This window comes from Clarias gariepinus, chromosome 1 (genome assembly GCF_024256425.1).
Source record: "Clarias gariepinus isolate MV-2021 ecotype Netherlands chromosome 1, CGAR_prim_01v2, whole genome shotgun sequence".
In the NCBI taxonomy this organism is placed as follows: domain Eukaryota; kingdom Metazoa; phylum Chordata; class Actinopteri; order Siluriformes; family Clariidae; genus Clarias; species Clarias gariepinus.
Genome location: NC_071100.1, coordinates 29,610,257 through 29,624,604, shown reverse-complemented (window position 1 = coordinate 29,624,604; position 14,348 = coordinate 29,610,257). Strand labels below are relative to the sequence as shown.

The 14,348-nt window shown below is 35.2% G+C and overlaps 1 long non-coding RNA gene across 1 annotated transcript; it reads right to left on the bottom strand.

Moving 5' to 3' along the window:
* Nucleotides 1-11,903: 11,903 nt before the first annotated feature.
* Nucleotides 11,904-13,251, bottom strand: LOC128523009 (uncharacterized). Its single transcript, XR_008359920.1, has 2 exons — nucleotides 13,109-13,251; nucleotides 11,904-12,185 (listed from the first exon to the last, which is right to left on the bottom strand). It is a non-coding gene; the product is annotated as an uncharacterized LOC128523009 (long non-coding RNA).
* Nucleotides 13,252-14,348: the final 1,097 nt, after the last annotated feature.

Here is a 14,348-nt window from a genome sequence, read left to right as displayed (position 1 = left end):
ATATATATACAATGTATGCACATTAAGTTAATAAGATAAACAGAGATAAACAGAGTATATACTGTACAATAAAAATTAATTAAATGAGAGCTGTTCTGAGATATGTTTACAGTATAATCCAGATTTAAAAAACAGATGTCCGCACACTATATTGAATAAATTGCCTTCTGGTAAAATGACCTTGTAGTAAAGGGGAAAAAAAATCTGTTCATTGGAGAGAACATGTATTGTTTTGTTAATGCACTGTGTTAATAAATGTTCTATTTATCTGAGGAGCAAATAATATATGTGAATGTGAGAGTTTTGTGTGATTATACAAAGATAATATGAATCAATCATAAAAAGCTATCTCAAAGAAATAAACATAAAATTAGGAATAGAATGAAATGTATTAGTTTAGTAATTAGGAAGCAAATGTATGAAAATGCCTTTTAAATGATTATATTTGTTTATTTTTGTTTGTTTATTAAAAATTTAGTATTAACTTAAAATAATGTATTTAGTAATCATCGTATTCTTCTTGTTCTTCTTCTTCTTCTTTCTTTCTAAATAATTAGAGTGGCTTGCCAAATCAACACTGTATGTTCACAGAAGTTAAAATCTTTTATTTTCTCAGCAACACTATTAGAAACATTGCAAACTCTTGAGTCCACACAGCAGAAAGCACTGGTCTGTCACTGCTCCATTTAAACAAGCTCAGCATGCTGAGAAGTATACAGTGGTGTCAAGTTGCCTGAGCTGATCCAACACAACAAGCCTGTGGATTACTCTAAGCTGATTTGCCCATAATTTCCTCTGCCAGCAGACGGGGGAAAAGCACAATCCAGCTTCTCATGCTTAACTCTCAGCTTCAGTCTCACACAGGCATCTCGAGGAATCACTGGGAGAGGCAATGTGTCAGCTATTAAACCAAATCACTTTGACCAAGCCTAGTGCAGACTTTTTTCTGATGGCAATACTAAAGAATTGAAATAGTGAAGATGCAATGAAAATAAATTAAAAACTAATTAAAGAAATATCTTTCAGACAAACGGTGCTTACTTCTGAAATTACAGGTCTGGATATGCCCAGTTGGTTTTTATTGCATTTGATGCATATACAGTATAAGGGGTTTAAGGGAGTGGAACTACACTCTCTTTGCATGTGTTTTGTGCTCTAAAAACTGCAAATAACAAATTCATATAGTTGATATAGCTTATATATAGTATTGAATTTAAGTGGATGTGATCTAAGACCAATCCTTCTTTTTTTAATATTATATTATTCTATAAAAACAATCTATAAAACAAATGAAAGAAAAGACAAGTGTAAGGCTGTTTTTTTATTTTTATTATAAAAAAAAGAAAGAAATGAACTTATATCGTAATTTAGTTTTGATTCGATCCTGTGGGATCCCAGTCCTGATGGACATCTTGTCTTATTTTTAATTCCTGTGACCCTTTTTTGGCAAGCTTAAAAAAAAAAAAATACAAATAATAATATTGGAGAAAATGAATTTGGTATATCCTATTTATTTCTGTTCAGTATATGCATTTGTATTGTGTTTCCTTCCTAATATATACTGTATTGTAGTCAGAAAAAAATAAATTTCTGAAACATAAATGCTATTAAAAATATTTTAGAAGCTAGTTTAATCTATTTCTTGTATTGTGTCCTGTCTTCCCATGAGGGAAGCAGTAATGACAGCACACCTGTCTTTATATTGTGTCTCCTCAGTGTGTGTCTGTATGTGATTTTTCCTGCTTTCTTCCTTTGAAGTGGCAGGGTAGGTAGGGGTAAATCTCATGGATGTGAACCATCAAAGCACCTCTGACATTGATGAGGCAGGTTTTCTTTTATAGTGATGCTTGTCAGACAGTTTTCAGTGTCTGGGACTTGTTTGTAAAAATGAACAGAAACTTTGGGGCACAAACAATAGTTATTGGACTCTTGTGAGGAACAAGTTGTTCTACTGTTTTGATTGCGTGTGTCATGATTGACACTGGGCTGTTCAGTCAGCTGACAAGTAGTCAGAGCTTAACATGATAAGCACATCATACATCATTACATCACACCCTGTCTTAGACATCCCTTTGTGTGGGGTGACATGAAAGGATTCAGATTGCAGTATTTGGATTAAGGTCTCTGAAATTGTAATACTGGATCAGCTGCTTATAAGATTAAGGTTTTCACTTGTATAAATACCTGATCTGGAGCGTTTGTAATTAACAAAGAAGTCAGTGCATACAGACACCTTCTACCATGCATCTTTTCTTGAATGTGTGTGAGTTTGTGTGTGGGAGAGAGTGCTTGTGTGTCCAACAAAAGTACAGAGCTGTTTCTCTCTCCCGTTGATTATTTTAATGGAAATGCTTCACTGTGGCATTTGTGCCAACTTATCAGGGGGAAGTGGCTGACTGTGAATCTGTCTCGGTTGCAGAGGTATTGCTGTGCAGGGAGAATGCGACACCTTTTTTTGAGACCAACACAAAAGCCCTGCAGTGGAACTGTGAGTGACAGATAGCGAGCACATCCTGCCACTTTACACAATCCCATATACATGCACTTAGACGTACAAGGGCCTTTACTGTTGGGCTGATAACATACACCAATGTTATTGAACGTGTGTGTTCAAAATAGTAACGAATAGCTGAGCAAAGAAATGAAAAGGATCAGTCTAGAAGAAACAGAGCTGAAATTTCAAGCTGTGGAAATTTTTTATGGAACTGTTAGAAAAGTGAGAATCTTTTTTTATTGTATATGTGGGTTGTCTGAAGAGGATGTGAAACTAATTGAAAAATATTTTGAATTGGGTGTGTGTGAGTGCAGTTTCATTGCAACACAATGCAACTGCACTGTATAACAGCAGGTAATACTAGCATGCACTTAATTAGTAAGTAGGATTTCAGTAGTCAAGCTTTCATTATCATGGTTATTAGTTTTAGCAATTTATTTCACAGTTGGCAAAACTGTCAACATAAACTATAGTAATCCAATTACAGTACTATTCATCAGCTTTACACACAGGTTCTGTTAAAAACTAAATATACTCATTGTAATCAATTTACAAGAAGAAACCAAATTTTATAAAGTTTAATAATTATATTTTAAATGATACAATGTTAAGAATCTTTAAAGACATTTATGTAATTTTGTGTTTGGAAATAAAATGCACTTCTTATTAATTACAAAGCTAAAAGAAAAACTTTTAAAATAATCTTTAAAATCTAAAAAAATATTTTTATACTTTATTTTAATCAATATATAAATGTTATTATATTTATATTTATAATCCTTTTAGAAATGTACACTTCCCAGATCCACTCCAACCTTTACCAGGATAAAGTGATTACTGAAAGTGGGTCAAAGAGAAAAGTCTACTTTTGAATCCTTGTTTTTAAGCCCAAGCTACTTTCAATGAATTTGAATTATAGAGTTGCTGACAGCACATGTTTAGTTGTGGAAAAAGAGCCTAACCTGAGGGCATTTCTCAAACATCTTTGTCAACCTCATTTCTGAAAAAGCAAGAATAAATCAGGTGGAATGGAGACCAGATAAGTCAGTGACTGCCAGCAGCGCTCAATGACACATTGTAACCTAAGTGCATGACACAGTAAATGCTTTTACGTGAACCTAAGCGTTTGAGCCATGATCTTTACACAGTCTAGCATTAATTGGTTTTTGAAAAGTGAAAATGACAGCAAGGTCCTAGTTATATAAAATGCTTTAACTGTACTTTCCTCTCACTTATAAAAACATTAACATAGTAGGTAGGTTCAAATCAATGTTTTTAAATGAGTTGAAATTGAACATAATACTACAAAAGTGCTGTTGAATTCTCACATATTACTGAATAGAAAGTTTTGATTAATTTCCCAGACAGTGAATTACTGTAGTAAATAAATAAATAAATAAATAGCACACTCATATTTTGTTCAAGTGATTACAGCACGTAATGTAGTTGCCAGTTCATGTGTAAAAATAATTCTTCTTAAAACCAATCAATTTGAGTCCTGGAATATGTCATATGTGCCATCAGGGAGAAAAAAAACTCACCGTGATGTGATAACCTAGTCATTCAGGTTGTCAGCAGCCTTTATTTTATTGCCACATAAAGTTCCTAAGATGAGACCTGGGCCCGGTTTCCTGATAACGCACGCACTTAGCGCGCTAAGAAGACTCTTAAGATATATCTGACGTAAGTTGTTTACTTTTTTTAGTGTGGTTCCCAAACTGTCCCTTAGGAATCTTCGCTGTAGTCGCTGCCTCTTCACCTACAGTGAAGGTACTGAATTAGTTGACATCAGTTGCTCAGGAATCTATTTTTCACTCCTTTTTCATGAACCGGGTATACAATTATAGTTAATTTACAAACAGCTGCGGTTACTTATGTGCAATGCATTTTTAATTGCCATTGGTTGAAATCTTCAATAAAAGCAACCTACCTACACTAAACAGAGAGGAATATGGCAGAGAAGAGGCAAAGGAACAAAAGGGCACCAGGCTTCTCATCAGAAGATTTTTTCCAGAATTTTGCTGGACAAGGTGTACATCCTCAAGACACTTATTGCCAACTTCAAAAACACTGTGTGTAACAGCAGTAAAAAAGAAATCTGGAGTGACATTGCAAGAAAGATGGCTGCCTCCGGGTTAGGTGCACTCAGAGACTGGCAGGATGTGCGAAAAAAAGGCATGATGCCAAGGCCAATGTCCGAGCTGCTGCAGTCGAAGAGCCCGAGCAAGGAAGGTGCTGGGTCCAGTTCAATGTCACCACTAACACCACTGGAGGAGAAGGCACTGTGTATGGGATAATATTGCCAGTAATGGGAGAATCAGCCTTTCATGGAATCCCTGGGGGAACTGATGTGAGAAAATGTGATGCTGAGCATGCCTCATGCTCACAGGCCAGACCATCACCACTTCGCAGTGCACCATGCTCCCGGTTACACAAAAACTCTTTCTGCTTGCTCACCCATAGCAGAATTGGCCCAGACAAAACTGTCATGGGTGCTGCCAGGCCACTTCACCACCAGGACATTGATTAGACCCCTGTGGTCCACCACTACCTGGATGTTTATTGCCGCATATCCCTTTCGCCACATGTATGCCTGATCAAGCACTGATGGAGTGGAGAGTGGGATCAGTGTTTCATCCGCTAAGCTAGGACTCTAGGAATGCCAGCAATGGCATGGCAGCCCTGGTGCACCTCCTGGACATTCTGGTGTGTTGCTTTCACTATTAAATAAAAATATGAAGTAAAAAAATATATACATTTTCTTTTTTAACCAAGTGTTAACGTGATCTCCAATTAGTAAAAAAAATCATTAGTATTGTTCTGAGTTATTAATGCATATAAATGAAAATCTTTTTTTATTTAGATCAAGATATATATATATATATATATATATATATATATATATATATATATATATATATATATATATATATTTATTTTTATTTATTTTTTTTTTCTTGATGTAGACCAATTAAAACTTGGAAATGCAAAACTTAATATGGCATGAGTACATTCAGCATGTACAAATGTTTTTGCTTTTTCCTAGTATAATGGTAACCTTGAGCGATTAACTTTGGGAGAAAGTATGGTTGCTACAGTGTAATACTTCACCTCATGGCAGGCAGCATCAGTATTGTGTTTTGATCCCAACCTAGTACAATCCATTCTGTATTAGTTTAACAAAGTACAAGTATTATTCCCAGAGGAGATTCCATCTTCAGCTCAATTATAACATTACAGTGTTTCATGAGACTATTCAGTTTCTGTGCACAATTACAGATTTATAGAAACACCAATCATTGCTTGTGATTTTAAAACTAAACACTGACGATAATGATATTTTTTCACATAGAGCAAATACACAGATAATGTTTTCTTGTGTAATTGCCATGGTGAGAAAAAGTAACAATTATTGTGACTATTTGAGGTCCTGGGGATGGTACAAAATTGTGTGCAAGAATCAGCTATGGTCAAAATTTTGTGTCCACAGTGTTGCTTGATTCATGGCTATCATTTATGTATGTATGATGACTATCAGTCTAGATGAATTATCTGTGAGTGTGTACCTTAACCTTTTGAGAGTGGAACTCATCAAAGTTCCACTGTTAAACATAAGACACAGTAGTGGCTGTTTGATGGGCTCAGTGACATTTAATCAGTGCACACAGTAACTTGCGAATTTGAGTGTGCTTGCTGTGTTCAAGAACTTGAGACAAAATTCAGTTTATTGCTAGAACATTTATTTCAATTCCAGCACATGTTGTGTATAAAACTACTAAAATACTACAGCTACTACTACTTTCTATTATACAATTTAATGAAAGGTGAACCGTGGTTGGGATTACAGTATTTGTGTCAACCTGAATGTATATTATGGCCATGTATCAGTATCATGATAAAAGAAAGATGAAAGAATGTGGTTCTTCATCCAGATGGAATGACAAAAATCTTAAAAAATGTAGCAGTTTCTCTGTTTAAATATAATGTACATTTACCAAGTGGTAAAATGAAAAAAAAAAAAAAGGCAATGAATAGATGGCATGTAAGATTCTTTCTGGAATCCCTATGACACACACACACACACACACACATACACACACACACACACACACACAAAATGTCTCCTTCCTTCTTATAAGTGATGTGCACTGCTGCAGGAGACAATAAACTGGTGGAGGAACCAATTACCAGAAGGGTGACACGAATGTGGTTCATAGCCTTCAATATGTCATTATCTCTGAATCGACACATCCAAGCAGCCCTGACAGGCCATTTCTGCAGGAACTGCAGCAAGCTGCCATGATAAAGCACCAGCCAAGTAGAAACAGGGGAGAAAAATGGGGAGCCATCCATAACGGCCAGCCGCACACCTCTCCTCACATCCCTGTCGCTCTATACCTCCTTTCAATGAGTTAACTTTAGTGCATTAACATTTCCTGAGGAAATCAGCTCCTTTTGGCTTCACGCTTCCTGCCAGACCTTTCCAGAGGGCGCCCACGCTTTTCTCTGTTCTGCCATGTCGAAGCATCTTTCAGATTACTTCTTAAATCTGAAATGGTAATTTTATTTTCTAATCTAATCCTGTTAGGACCCCATACTTCCATGGCAAACTGCCCCCAGGCAATTACAGCAAATGTCAATGAATTAAGTAATAGCTTAGTGTGAAGCCAGGCTGACTTACTGTAGATCAACGCTGTCAGCAGAAATACACATCTGTTAGTAGGGCAGCCAGAGGATTCATGCACACACATACACACACATATATTATTGCAGAACCACATGCCATTTAGCTCCTGCCCAAAATGTCCACTGAGTGCTCTATAGTATAGGACGTCAGTAATAATGAAATGTCTTTTTTTCCCCCTTGTATATGCTTACAAGTGCCTTAACTGAGTCATAGCAGGTGTATGCACCCACCCACCCACACACACACACACACACACACACACACACACACACATGCACACAAACTTACGCACACCTTATAAGCTACGCTGATTGCCAATTGTAATTCAGTTTAGTCTTATTTGTGTAAGGCTTTTAAAGATACTGTGTCATTGCAGCTTTACAAAAATCTGGATGTGGCTATAGATTCCTAATGCGTAAGCCAGGGGTGAAAAATAAAAATAAGGCTTAAAATAAACAAGATTAAAAATGGAATCCATTTTTTTTCTAGGTGACACTGCATAGTGGGATTATAATTTATTAAAATATGATAAAGCTACACTTTTTAATAAAAAAGCTGGTGTACATGATCGTATTAGAAATAGGTTTGCTTATGTACTGTGGGGTAGGGACCATTCAGTATGTAGGTCATTACTACTGTTCAATAATCAATGGCAATTTTTTTTTTTTCCTTAGAGACAATGTACTGTCAGTTTTCTCAATGTAGTAAGGATTGACCTGAACTTGTTTACTCACCTATTGGAACATCTTATTGGAACAAACCAACCTGTATAGTATACATTTTATTTATACTATATATATATATATATATATATATATATATATATATATATATATATATATATATGAAATGAATATACAAATATGCAATAAAAGCAGACAATTGTATGTCATTGACATAGCAATAGAAGCTAACATCATAAATATTTATACCCAGATGTAGCATATGTAAGAGGAAAGGAGCTAAATCATCGAGTAGTTACACAGTCACTGTGGCTCATTGGTTGTTCTACCAACTGAAAACCATCATATAATATTTTGGGTAGTGGACCATTTTCAGCACAGCAGTGCACTACAAAAAAAAAATACATTTTAAGTGTAATATTTTAAATATAGCCAAACATAGCAATGATTTCTTAAAATAAGTTTAAACAAGTGAAATATAAGAATAGTAAGCTTATTTTTAATTTAATGTTACTATAATTTTGAGTAAACATTTCTTAAAATATTGGCAGAAAAAAATGGCTTGTTTCATAAATAAATAAATAAATTCCAAAAAATAGAAAAAATATTTGCCAGTAGAACAAGAACAATTTTTATGCCCAAAAAGTTTAATAGAATTGGATTAGAAATAAGCCTAATAATCTTACTGTATATATCTTACATTCATTCCTTGTAATCCTATTTTAAAAATGTAGATTAAATTAACTATATGCACAATATTTTTAGTTGCCAAGATAACAACTATTCCAGTATGACAATGACATTATGGTGGCATGCTGGGGTGTTTTGTAGCACTAAGAATGTATCAGTGCTTTTTAAACACAGCAGTGTTGCTTCTGGGTAGAAAAGCAGTTTAAAAGCAACAATTGAATACCTCAGGCCAATAGCAAACCTACTGTATGGACACACCTGACTCAAGTAAATGAATAGGGGGAGATTAACATACTGTGCATGGGTAAAAAAAGAGTTATAATCTGTGACTATACACCAACATGGTATCCAACATGACAGGAGTGACTTACAGTTTGGCTTGTACTGTAAGCGTAATTGTCACCATTTTACATTCCTGTTTCTGACCACATACTCTTTGTTTTAGATTTAGTTCCACATGCATGTCATCCTTTTATTACTTACTATGCACCTCCATAATTTTTACAAGCACAAACAAACAAACAAACAAACAAACAAACAATGTGTTTGCATTAATTAGGTACAAGGGTGCAACCAAGGGTTGATTAACATTGTCAAACATCTACAGAGAAAATGTAAGATAGAGAAAAAGAGAAAAAGGAGAGAGAAATCTGTTTTAATTATTCATGCGATCAATTTTATGTTTTATGTTCTGCTCAAGGACAGGATTTTACACATTATTAATAAAATACTAAGGCATGGGTTAGAGCTGTTTGTTTACTGCTTGGTTATGTATTCATATAACTTTGAATAAACATTCATTGATTAATTCAGCTCTATGCCCTTTTTCTGCACAGTATTACTTTGTAGTACATTGCAGTAAAGGTCATATAAATTATTTACTACTCAACATACGGTTGAACATATAGACAACTCTAAACCTCCAGTAGCAAAAAGTCTTATCACCATATTATCTTTAGTACAAATTCTGCTATGTATGTTTATCATGTCTGCATTATTATGTATAAACCCATTTACTTCTTCCAAACATAAATTAATAACTAAACCTTACAAAAGAAAAACATTGCAGAAGAATATTTGCCATTATATGCCAGACCAGCTTTCATGTAGGCTCCTGGGATTTGCATGAAAATAGAACGGAGCAAATGTGACAAATTTACCAGAATAACTCTGGCATAGTACTGCAATTAAAACAGCTGTTAGGTTTTATTGAGCATGCTGGAGAATATGAGTTCTTTTGGTAACATTATCACACTTACTTTTTTCTATTTTCATGCAAAACCCAGAGCCTACCTTATTTTTTAATTGTATATATATAATATTTTTTAAATCTAAAAACTGGTCTCATAATATGTTGCTTTCTTTTAATGTTATTTATTTATTCTTTTTTAAAGTATATTGGAAGTAGTGAATGGTTTTATACATAATATAAATCGTATATATATGATAAACATATATAACAAAATTTGCACTTAAGATAATATGGTGCCAGTACTGTACATCTGTCAATTATCCTAAGTTATTGTGAGCTCTGGGTATTTGCTTAGGCTTATAAGTGATTACCTAAGCTAACTGCATGCTAGTCATCTTGTCATACCTGTCACTCTACTGATGCACACAGTTGAGACACGTACAGTTACTGTGTTTTTTTTTATTTAAAAATGGGAAACTCTGCAACTCTGCCTTGTTTTAATCTCATATCTACGGTTCAACAAATCTCTACATGTTCTAAGGTACCATTGAAGTGCACACAGGTTTTTGCTTCATCAAAGGTTGCTAACATGAAGCATTACATTTCATGGATCAAATTGGTTTATGTAAGATTGAATAAAACATGCAGTGTTTTGAAGTAAAATGTGTTGTGTTTCAGTATCAAGGATGACAACTATTTATTGTAACGGCATTTAGTGTGTTGATACTGTTTACCTCAATTTAATAATCAAGTGCCTTTTTATTAAACCCCCAATCTAGTTAAGTCTGATGATCTCAATGATCCATTCCACATCAGTTCAGACAAACATAAATCCTGGTTATTCCTGATTATATCAGCAAATAAGACCATTTTATTTGCACATCCATGTGTAATGGGAACATTTTGTTTGTAGAATGTGTAGATACAAGTTTAGGCAAACCTGCTGTCAGAATTCAGCCAAATGTAAGGGATCACCCCTAAAGGGCACTGTGCACCCGATACCATTTTTTTGTGTAGTTTTTGTTTGTAGACTCAGTTTCCCAGAAGGCACTTTGGTCAGGTGATGAGGGAGCTCACCTGAACCAAGGTAGCTCATTAAACCTTTTATAAATAGCAGTTTGTTCTGGGAAACTGGGTTGAGCATTGGTTATGTTAAGTGGGCATTTGTTTTGTTTTGTTTTTATTGGCATATTGTTTGTGGAGCTATTTAAGTTAAGTTTATTTCTATTTCGATTAAGTATGTGTTGTTAGTTTGTCTACTAGCCTGTGTGTCCACCAGAGTGGGCTTAGCCTCTAGCATGGTTAGCCTCTGGCATGGTAAGCTCGTAGTGGGTTTAGTCTTCTAGTAGGAGTAGCTGTTAGTAGGATGAGCCTCTCGAGTGTTTAACCTCTTGTGTGATTAGTCTCTTGTATGTTTAGCTACTACCCATTGCACTCCTAACCTGCTTAGATCGTAGTCTGTTTAGTTTTCTAGTCTGTCTTGTCTATTAGTCTATTTAGCTCTTAGTCTGTTTAGCAACTTACCAGGGGTCCGTTCTTCGTACATCGCTAACTCAGTTAGATGGATTTGACTGTTGTGAATTTGTCCTGATCTTGGATTATTTCGTTCTTCGATGCGTTTCTCGCATTTGCTGTCATAGCAACATATTCGTAAGCTTAAACCTGCTCGGGAGCAGGCCAACTTCTTTTTTTTAGGTTTTGTTTTATGTTTTGCTTAATAAAAAGACTCTAAGTCTGTACCCTCTGCATTTATGCCTCTCCCACCTTCAAGCCCACATCCCAACACCAACCCTTTTTATGACACCAAAGACACTTTACTGTGCATTGTAGTGCAATATTGCAATCAAGATAACACTTTAGCTGAAGCAAACTTTAATCCTTAGGATTCAATAATAGAGTTTGAATACTGCTAGATTTAATAAATTTTTATCCTATTCTCCTTAATAAATACCATTGGGTGAATCACTACCCAAGCCAGTAATGTTAAACTATGTTGAGTGTCATTTTAGTACCATTTTACAATTATAATAATTAAATCAATCAAAGAAATAAATATATTTTATTCAAAAAGACAAACGTGAAAAGAAAAAAAATTTTGTTAACCTCCCTATATGTAGAAACCGAAAAACATCCAGTGAACTGAGTCTAACAAAACACTCCATTTGCTGTATTTTATTTGTAGAGCTTACATTTTATGCTCCAGCAGTGTGCATGACTATTTCCCATCACAACTACAAACAGCACAACAGGAATATTGCTTTGGCATGCGCTCAGGTGTCACATTAAATATGCTGCACTGTATATCTGGTCCAAACAAGCAGCATACACCTGTGACTTTTCTCTAGTATAGTGCTGTGTGAAATTGACTAAACACCAGCAGTGGTGGCCCAGGCCAATAAGTGCCATTGAAGAGTTTCAACATTTCTCTTCCAGTCAGATCTGGAAGGAATGAAAAAAAAAAACTAGTTAATTCATACTATTTGTTCATTAATTGCATTTCATAATTATATTTGTTTCCTTGTGCATTCGGCTGTTTTATGCACTATATAGTGAAAAGTTTTTTAATACATGACCTTCACACCCAAATGAGGAGCATGGTTTGCCAAGGGTGTGGTGGGAAATATCTCCAGGCCTTCTTGCTCAATATCAGTGTCCCAGAGTTTCCCACAGCAATGTGAAAATATGGTGAGAGATTTTTTTTCCTGGTGGAAATCCCAGGTTTTGTCTGTTCTCACTAGCTCTCACTCATCTTCTTTACCGCTTTATCCTGTATTCAGGGTCGCTGGGTCCATAAAGCCAATCCCAGGAGACTTAGGGCACGAGGCAGGGTACACCCTGGACAGGGTGCCAATCCATCGCAGGGCACACACATATACACACTCATTTACACACTACAGGCAATTTAAGAACACCAATTAACCTAACGTGCATATCTTTGGACTGTGGGAGGAAACCGGAGTACCCGGAAGAAACCCACCAAGCACGGGGAGAACATGCAAACTCCCTGCACACAGAGAGACAGGAATCGAACCTGGCCGGGAATCGCACCTGGACTCTGGAGGTGCAAGGCGACAGTGCTATTCACTACACCACCATGCTGCCTTTTGTCTGTTCTTGCATCTTTATTTTATAGTAAATTATTTAGGGCAAAGTTGTGGCAAATTGATAAAAAAAATAGAAGCATGATCTTTGCATGATTCCAACATTCTTCTTTGTCTAGAAGTACAATAGTGCATCATTGGTGTCACTTCTAGCTGAACAGCACCATCTGTTATTTAAGATTATGCCAATATGTTCTATCGCTCCACATTTTCTACCTTTTTCTTCTACACAGAAAATGCAGTTCATTTACCCATCCTGACCTGCTGCTTAAGAAGCAAATTTCTTCTGTCAGCTGCTGATGTTTTCTGGTGATGTTTTCTTGAACTGTCATGCAGGTCCAAGGTTACAAACTGGATTTCCTGGACTGTTCTTGATTTGTCCATTTGACCATCTGCCATAAATGTGTTCTGTATTAAACAGAATACATTGTTCTGTATTAAACAGATGTCAGTTTGTAATAAACAATCAATGTCAATCACCTAATGCATTGAGCACCATTTATTTCTACACCTTGATTCTTTATACTGTTCTGTGCATTTACGTTTGTATACACAAATTAGACATAGCATTAATACCACACAACAAATTAATTAAATATATTTCTGTAAAACTAGTGACAGACTCATGGGCACCAAATGCTCATTTATACCTGTAGGGAGCAAAAGCTAGCCTGTCTGATCCAATTCCACTCACCAAAAAAAGGGGGCAGAGCTACCTAGTTAGCACAGGGGAAACGTACACAGTACTAGACTTAATGTTTTGTGTTGTAATATTATGACTGGTGGCTGTATACAGTATATGGGTCATTCTAGAATTGCGGGTAAATTTCAAATAGAAAAAGAAGACAAAAAATAGTATTTTCTTTTTATGTTAAACTTTTTTTATTTTCATAGAACACACTTCAAATTTAATATTTTCAATATTTGCTGATCTTAAACTTGTAAGATTTTTTAGAAATTATTCGGAAAATCAAAGTATGAACAGAAAAATCTGTCAACCACTAACAGAGTTGACAATAACAGAGTTGACATTTTCTACCATTTTGTGCTTTAGCTCAAGATGCTAACCTCAAACCAGATACCACATGGCATGTATAAAACATATCATCAATTTCATCATATTATTGTTTTTAAAAAAGTGAATGAGAGATTTACTGAAATATCACAATAACAGATTTGACAAATAATTATTCTACTATTGGTGTATCCTACACATTTTGTACAAATTAATAAGAGAGGAATAATGACATACCTCAGTGCCCTCCAGATTTTCCCGCCAGAGGAAGTGACATCACTTGGAGCAAGTCACATGCTTTTTTTTATCAGTGCTTTAAAGATTGTTGTGCCTTTTTATAACAGAGTTAACAGAGTTGACCAGAACGTAGGGACAGACACAAAATGTATTTTTTAATTACTAAAATTACAAATAATACAGAAAATAGATGTTTTATGCAACTGTTTACATAAATTAGTAGAGTAAATACACAAAAAAGATAAAAAT